Below are 7,708 nucleotides of genomic sequence, written 5' to 3' on the forward strand. Positions count from 1 at the left end.
CTGTGTCACAGTTCCTGTCGTGCCAACAAGAGAGATGAGGTGGAAAAAAAAATCGTACTTTTTGGAGAGCCCTAATTTACCTTTTAAACCAAAAAAAAAAAAAAAGGCTCTCCTCCTTTCATTAGAGCCATGACACTCAACACAGTTGAGGTCTTTTAATGATTCTCATTGCAAATACAAGCACATCTGCATATGCCACTTTCTCCATGCAAGGGACTGTACAAACATGCAAAGATTAAAGTTAAGAAATTACACATTCTCCGTTTATATCCTATTTCAAAAAGGGACACAGGAGTTTTTAAATTAAATTTAGTAATTAAAAACAAGTTAGTTAGACAGTCAGGGAAATTAAGGTAAACAATGCTATTGCAATTAAAAATTATCATAATTCTCAACAAAGATTAAACAGTAGAATATTAAGAATCTAATAAAGTCTATTCTCAAGAAACCAGCCAAACTACTTCTATGCGCTAGTATTTCAACAGCAACAACTTTAAATATGGATGAATGCTGTCCTATATAAGGTCATGATGAATAGAAAAGTATCTGCAACAGAAGCGGAAAAGTCTAAAAATGGGTGTATTGTAGATTCCATGTAAATTTGTGGAGCAGCAGAGGATGAGTGTGAGCAAAGACAAGCAATCGTAGTAGCACCTCTCAGTTTCAGCTCTTATCTTTTGTTTGTACTGAAGTTACACACATAGACAGAGTTGATATCGGGAGCCAAAGAGAGAGAGATGAGGACAGAGGAGGGAAAAAAAGGGATTGAAGGAGAATAAAAAAAAAAAGCCATAAGCATTTCAAGCTATTGCTGAAACAATCCAATTACAATGCCTATCAAACTTAGCTTCACAGGTTATGGCTTCTAATTGCCTGACAAAAATTGACACTTCAGTCGCAACACTGTAATATAATAGGAGGCCAAATTAAATTTGATCGAGGGGCAGAAAACGACGCTATCGCTCAACCACGTGGAAAAGAGATCAACTGGCATGATATAATGGATCAAAAAACGAAAATTATTCATTAATCGCGTTGGGTTTTCCAATAATGGAAATGACACAGTTCAGACGTCTGCGTAAAAACACTATTAATTAAAGGCATGATAGATCTAACAAGGCATGGAGCCCAGAGAAGTCATCTCCTCTCAGCTAGTTGGCGAAGGTGAGGGATGGTAAGACTGGGCTGACTGGTAGACCACTGATCTGAGTGGGGGGATGGGGGAGGGGTGTGTGGGTGTGTGTGTGGGGGGGGGGGGGGGGTGTTGGAGAAGCAGCTGAGTCTGATGTCTGAGTCTAATGTAAGAGTGCTGATATGCTGAGAAGCCAAAGGCTGTTCTCCCTCCCATCGCCTGACCCCTGAGTCTCAGCACTGAGGCAGTGACCCAGCTCCTCCTGACCTCTGAGCAGCACGGACGCCGGGATGGCAGACTCCCCAGTGGAGCCGAGCAGCCTCTAAACCAGACTGATCTTGGCTGCTGTAATTGGGTCAAAGCTCTGCATTGCCTTATTGATGTGCAAATGCTAACTGTCAAGGCATGTCACTTTCAGCCATATTAAGGAACACCTAGAGCATGTCTGAGTGGGATCAATGAGACCTATATTCCTTAAAATATGACGATCCAAATATATACGAAGGGCATGTTGTTTAATAAAAAAAAAAACCCTACAGCGGAAGTAATAATCCTTTAAAATGAAATCTTCAGACAATCTTCAAAAAATCATGAGCTAAAGGATGATGCCAAGTATGTGTTAAGAGAAACATGAATTAAAATTTAAATGACACAAAGAACCATGCATATACTAGTATAACAACCAAGTTAGATTTCTCATCTTAATATAACACATGAATAGAGACTGAGCAGACAGAAGTTGTCATCGGTTACATGTTTTACAGACAAAAAAAAAACAAACCCCCCCCCCCCCCCAAAAAACGTGTTTTTGTGTTTGTGGGCATGAAAAACCAGCATTGCCTTGAGAGTGGCAGGATAGGGGTGGTTAGTGACAATCAAATGACACTATCAGATGAGTACTCAGACTGTGCTGCCTGTTGACTCCTCTAGTCATCATTAGAAGCGCATCACTGGACACCCAGAATCCCTCTGATGACAAAAAGAGAAGAATCTCTACTGCAAACTACTTATATACTTATGTCGCTATCATTTCAATTCTGTGTCAGTCCCTTGTCCACAGTCCTTACAATGACCACAATTTTCAACGTTATAAATATATCAAAGGACACCATTAAAGGAAGAGCAGAGATCATTGAAAGTTGTAGGTGTTCTGGTCTCATAATTGGATATTGATGGCCAATGATTCTTTCCATTTAATCTCTTTTTCCACATGGTGTGACTCGTAGAACACTGAGACAACCTAATTATAACCCCTGCTGAGGAGGTTGGTCCTGACCAAGGTTTCATCATGACCTAAACTTTCTTATCCTGTAAAAGCACTTCACAGGGACATGACACTGATACTAATTACTATGGGCCACTGTTATTGTAAAAGAATCCAGGACTATCCCTCTGACTAATACATCATCTTGCACAAATTATATTGTGTTGAACACATCTCAGCTAAGGTTCATTTGCATTGGTAGGACATATATATTGAAATTGCTAAAATGATATTAATAGGTTACTGGTCCTATGTTCCTAGTGACTCTGAATGAATGAAACGTTGATTTCAGAGCTCACGTCTTAACAACAATCTCTCTATTATGGTACTTTGTGATGCAAAAACGCCCAAAACTGGACCTAAAGAAAGTTTATAGCCACTAGCAACCCAACAAGGAGTTAAAGTCTGCACTTGGGATTATTTCCTTTTCCTCCCCAAATCCTCCATGTTCCTCTCATATCTGAATAGAGATCAATGACCTGGAGCCGCTGGCATTTCCCCTCCTCTGCCAAGGCCCAGTTGGATAAGGGATATTTCGGACCAGAGAACAGGTGGACCCCAGCCAGGGGAGACAGTTCAGCCAGCTTGCCCACAAACAGGGGTCAGGCTGGGCCACACGTCACATAAATCAATCTGACGTGTTCACCCAGGCCTGCTCGGGCACAGGCCTACCTGCGGCCTAAACCCCACGCTCACCAGCCTACTGGCTGTGCTGCTATTTTGAAGCATGGTTCAGGGGTGCATTTGGAATGGGTCAGCTGACTTTGTTCCAGGGCCTGGCTGGAGAGTCTTCAGGTGCCTTCTGGTTTCACAGCCTGTGCTAGCGTTACGGCTCCAGTGTAGAAATTATTCTGACACTGAATGATCCTGGTGAGCAATGGAATGAGTGTGCAGTGGGACAAACGAACGTGTAAGACTTAACATCTCATTCAGGTTTTTGCTCTATCATTGCAGAAAGTGTCTGTTTTGTCTACATTACTACATTAAGCACATTCATTTTTGATGTTTATCTTAAATGGACGCTCTCTAATCGATCCATAGTCCAGGACAAAACAGCAAAGCAAATATTGCTGAGTAATATCTTCACAGCAATAGTATTATCATTTCTTTCACCTTGACCTGTCTGGCACTGAAACCTATCTCCAAATCATGTGCGTTGATCTGTCTGACTTCATATTCCTTTGAGTACTGCCACTTTCCTATAGACTATTGTAACACTGCAATGAAAGACCTATTACTGTGGGAAGCTATACCAATCGATAGTGTAATTTCAGGAGGCATAACTAGATGAGGCAAAGAGATTAAACCAGATTATGACAACAGGAGGTCATTTTACTCAAACTCCAAAGGAATGCATGGGTTCAAACTATATATGATCAGCACAAACCAAAGCAAATAAATGAGTCCATAATTGTCATTTAGACTGTAATACAGTATATTACAGCAATCTATAAATGACTGTATTAAACTAAAAGACATGGGGCCTGTACCTTTTGTCTCAAACTCTTCTTTAGCAAATGCATGATTTGCATTCAACACCGCTTAGTGTTGCTGCTTTACATAATGCAGAACTTGTCTTTCAAACTGTTAGCAGCAAACTTATTCATTAATTTGTTTAAGTGAATAATCAAATGTGATTTTAATTGTCAGAATCAAACAAGCATAGCAAAGTAAACTCTTTATGAAGTACGTCAGAGCTCCCCTGTAACTTTTCAACAATACAGTAATAAAACAAGTGCTTGTCAAGATAATGTTACATTTGTTACAGAAAAATTTATAGGTCTTTACGTTTTTTTTTTCTTTTACTTTTTTTTTTTTTTTGCTCTCAAATTATCTTATTCAAGTTTCCATTAGTGCTATTTTCCCCTAAATAATTAATATATGCTTTCCTAATCTCAAGAGTGGATGAAAAGACTTAATTCCCTTTAAATGATTTTTCCATCTCTCTGAAATGTGTCCTTGTTAAATGAATGTGTTTTTTAATATATATAACTTCTGAGTAAATTGTGGATATCTCTGTTTTTCAAAGCTGATTTGAGACCTGGGATTGCTGAGTGAAATTTGTTGAAAGTGAAGGAATTTGTTTAAGAAAGGACAAATTAAATTGCCAGCTAAACTTCTGTCAGATTAAAAATAATTTCACTTTTCCTGAATCCCAAGGCACACTTGTGGCAGTGTTGTTGTCTGTAAAAAGATGATAGAGAACTCAATGTTCATTGTCAGTTTGCTGGAACAATAGACCAGCATACTGGCTCACTCTTATCCAACCACAGACCACAGAGAAATAGCTGTTGCAAAAGTTTTCTTTTTTTCTCTGTCACTCTCTTTTTCTAATAAATTCTTCTCACTGCCTTGAAAAACCAAGCGCTCTTCAAAAATAAATAAATAAATTCAAGTAGAATAAGTTTCAAACTTTTGCACAAAGGTTGTGAATGATGAAGTATCACTTAAAAGATAATGAAATATAACATGGCAAAATAGTGTAGAATTGAAGCAGTGTCCTGTATTGGAGAACTTTAAAATGATTTAAAATACTCTGTTTATCTAATTTTATAGATATCTTGGTAGAAATGTTTCTCCTTCATAGACATACCTTGCACTGATAGAAACTCACTTATATCTGGTCACAAATATATACATTATGGACAGCAGGTGACTGATGGGCATTGTAATAGGTGTTTCTTCTGTTTATTCAAGTGAAACTGGAAAATTGCTGAAGTAGTAAACTAATAATTCAGGGTTTCTTTAAAAAGCATAGCATTTGCTAGCATAATAGCATAGTAGGAAAAACTATTCCCTCATAGATTGGCTCATGAGCGAAGACAACTGTTCACATCGAGTTCCATCTGATAATTAAACTATTGTATATCCATTTTTGTCTTATGTGTACACATACATCTTTACGTAGTTTCCTTTTGTCCAACATAGCTGTAAAGTGTTCCAAGCTTGTTTTTGTTTTTTTCTTTTTCCTTTTTTTTTGTTTTGTTTTTTTTTTTTCGGTTTTGTTTTTATCAAAGGCATACAGCTCTCCTTGTGAGATCCAAATATGTATATGCACAATTTCTGCCAATTTAAAGTATGCGCAGCTTTGAGGATCTCAGATCCAAGATTATCCTGAGGGCATTCAATTCCATGACACTGACCTTACTCTGGCCTCTGAGTGAGCGGCCTCATGCCATTAGCGCCGAGGAAAGGCTTTTAAATGAAATCTAATCTCGTCTGCATCTGATCTGTCCACTGCAGAGCGAGGGAACCTGGCCTGGCTTTAACAGCAAACATCCTCTACCGCTGTATCCTTTTCTTCATCGCTCAATATCCTCCTCCCGATGAAAGAGCCATTTCTGTAACAAAGTCCCCGCAACAGGTACGAAAATCGGCTGTAATTTCACTCAGGGTAGTTGCCCTCCTAACCCAATGTACCTCACCACTCTACTGGATCCTCACACTTCCACAGGATTTAACATACAGTAGCTGGCTGTGTTTTGATGCATGTCGTTGGATTGCTATCACATTTGTATGAGAGCGATTATTATGTTGAATGTGAGTGTTGTGCACGCAGTCTCTGCATGCCCGGTGGGAGTGGAATGTTCTTATTGCTTTGTAACTATTTTTCATTCATTGTGAAATTATAACAGAGACTGTGTTGAAGTTATGAAGCACACCAGAGCATTTAGAAAATTACTGTGAAGCAATTTCCATATGATACTGAATACTATTCTCTCGGGCTTATTAGTGGTTCTTACATACTTAATATATATGCATCAGCAAAGCCTGTAACTGTTTAATTTTGCTTGCTTTACAGTGACAGAAACAGGAGCTGTCTTCAGCATTGAACTTTCAAGAAAGACGTCCTATCCAGCTGCTAATTAAAATGTAATATTCTGGTGCAGTCGATACGGGCTGACCAGAATCAATATCCTAGGGAGAGGTTTGAATGACAGATCAGCCTGACAAGATGTAGTAGGTCACAGTTCCCAAGGAAAAGTGCTCTTTATATTTTGCCATATTTGACCGTCCTGCCAAAAAACAAGGACGGTTCTGGTGTTTGACTGTACAGAGAGCACTGTCAAAATGTTCTTCAGTCTCTAAGTGTCCATGGCTAAAAATTCAGAGAAAGGATTATTGATATGTAGTTCAGTTATACTTTAGCAATAGGTTGTAATAGGTTACAAAATTATTTCTCATTTACACAAAAAAAGTATCAGAGTGCCGGAGAAACAAGGAACAGAATTAAGATAGAAAAAATGGTGTGACTTAGGAGGATTCATTTATACACACATGGAGGTGCTCTTAAACGAATAAAACAGTACTCCTAGTGCTCTCTCTCTCTCTCTCTCTCTCTCTCTCTCTCTTTCCTATTTTCTTTCCTTCATTTAGTCAGAACAGTTTGTTAGTTTTTTGGGTGGCTGCCTACTTGACCTGCACCCAGCAACACCTCCACATTCAAAGCCTTCACCATTACCCCACCTCATTTACAAACCATTACTCAGTTCTGCTCAGTTGAAGCACATCCATATATTCTTTAAGGGCTGGTTTAACTTCATCATTAGGTTAACAAGCTCCCTTCCTTCCAAATGATGATCCGCAGAATTCTGGGGATTTGTTCTGCAAGGTGAGCCAGTAACTGACTGGGTACAATAGGCAAGGGCAACTGAATTAGTACAGAATAATCATAAAAATTGTTTTTCATATTTAATCACTTTGGAACATGCCAGAATAAGCACACACACAAACACACACACACACACACACATGCACATCCATAAATACAATTAATACATCACTGAACTTTCTAGGAATTATCAGCATCCAAACAGCTGGAAAATTAGCAGTAGTCTCCTTTCAAAATGGCCAAAAAATGTTATTAAACTGGAGTCACATTGTTCATTTGAATTCCTCAAGGCTTGGGGCTTTGGACAACTCCTAACCCTTAAAATATTACCTTTATATATACAAGTATATATATAATATATTTTTTAAAATTTCTGTTACATCTGCAAGGTCCAACAGTGTTAATGATATGATGCAGGTTTGATTAAAAGAAAAAACGACAATGGATTTAAAAAAAAAAAAAAAAAGGTATCTGGTGTTAGACCTTTCACCTCATTTTTGATTAACATTCAACGCTTAATTGATTAAGCTACTTTCTTTAGCGATTGCAATGCTCGATACATTAAATGTGAGAGTTGAATACTGCTTTAGAGGGCTACGTTCAATCAATTTGACTGAGACTGCTTTCATTTTAGCTTGGAAAAAGTGAAAAGTAGCTTGTTTTTATAGCTAATTATCCAGTGTTTTCTAAGCTAAGTAAT

Source organism: Chanos chanos, chromosome 1 (genome assembly GCF_902362185.1).
Source record: "Chanos chanos chromosome 1, fChaCha1.1, whole genome shotgun sequence".
Taxonomy (NCBI): Eukaryota; Metazoa; Chordata; class Actinopteri; order Gonorynchiformes; family Chanidae; genus Chanos; species Chanos chanos.